This window comes from Scylla paramamosain, unplaced genomic scaffold (assembly GCF_035594125.1).
Source record: "Scylla paramamosain isolate STU-SP2022 unplaced genomic scaffold, ASM3559412v1 Contig170, whole genome shotgun sequence".
Taxonomy (NCBI): Eukaryota; Metazoa; Arthropoda; class Malacostraca; order Decapoda; family Portunidae; genus Scylla; species Scylla paramamosain.
The window spans coordinates 52,501-54,251 of NW_026973835.1; positions in this window are offsets into that span (position 1 = coordinate 52,501).

Consider the following 1,751-nt stretch of genomic DNA (forward strand, 5'->3'; position numbering starts at 1 on the left):
TCTGGAACTCCCTGCCTGCTTCCGTATTTCCACCTTCCTATGACTTGAATTCCTTCAAGAGGGAGGTTTCAAGACACTTATTCATCATTTTTTGACCACTGCTTTGACCCCTGTATGGGACTGGCATTTCAGTGGGCATTTTTTTTATTACATTTTTGTTGCCCTTGGCCAGTGTCCTTCCTACATAAAAAAAAAAAAAAAAATAGTAGTAGTAGTAGCAGTAGTAGTAGTAGTAGTAGTAGTAGTAGTAATGCTATTTTTCATATATTTAGTAATTTTTTTTTTTCATATTATTATTTATATTTATATTTTTTGTTTTGTTTTGACATTCATACGAATGCTATAAAGGTGAAGCATAGAAATTTATTTGATTGATTAATTAATTTATATATCTATTTATTTTGATTTTTTAAATTAATTAATTTATTTATTTTTATTATTATTATTTTTTTTTTTTATGTCTCTATGATAAGCAAAGCATTATAGAATTTATGAAAGCACATATCCTCTAGAGTCTTGCCCTACAAAAGATTCTGTAAAGTAAAAAATAAAGGGAATAAGTGTCAGTGACGTTTGATGAATAGAGGAAGGCGTGGCAGAAATTACCATAAAACGTATATAAATGAAAATTTATCTTCCTCGTATTTTCCAACTTGCGTTTGCTTCTTGAAAATTTAACTGGGTGGGTCATATAGCAGACATATTGTTCTTTCCTCCATTGTAGTTTGTTTCCAGCAAGCCCCCTAAATAAAGTTTCTGTTTTTTTTTTTTTTTTTTTTTTTTTTAAAGAAATGAGGAATTACATTCTAACGCTGATCACTGAGCGGAGCGTAGACGAGCTGCTATCCTCAAGGACGTTACCTCTCTCTCTCTCTCTCTCTCTCTCTAAATAAGACTTTAAATAAAAAGAATATATATATATATATATATATATATATATATATATATATATATATATATATATATATATATATATATATATATATATATATATATATATATATATATATATATATATATATATATATATATATTAAAAGACAATGAATATCCTCTGGGGAAGGGGTGACAATCCTTATTTAACCCTTAATTTCAGTTGAATTTTGACAAGTCTACGTTAAAATGTTTCCATTTTTCTGCAGTGATAAAGAAACGTAGAGGGGTAGCTAATATATTTAATTGTTAATTGTATCTTTTTTTCTTTCTTTTTTTCATTTATTCTTTTATTAATTTTTCTTTTCATTGCTTAATTATGCATTATGCCGACACTGCAGGTTACAATTGCAGATATTGCAAGTATTTTTGACACAATACAAGTACATCCAGCTAAACTATTGCTACAGTATAGAGAGAGTATTTCGATTACATACCTTATTCTTCATCTTCTTTTCTTCTTTTTTTTTTTTAATAAATATAATAATAAATAAATAAGTAAATAGGTATTGTCAAATGAAATCGTCGAGATTACGCAGGGGTTTCGGGCAATACTTGGATGGGTGACTACACAAGCCTCATCTGTCTGAAAAAAAATAAATAAATAAAAAAAATAAGAATAAGAATAGGGAGAATGAACGAAAATTTTAAGTAATAAAGATAACAGTAAGAATTATTATAACAAGAATAAGAAAAATTACAATAAAGGAATATAAAAAAAAAGAAAGAAAGCATCCCATGTCTTTCTTCCTAATTGTCATAGAAGGGTGAATTCTTTTGTATATTTTCCAACATTTCCAATACAACGATATGAATGG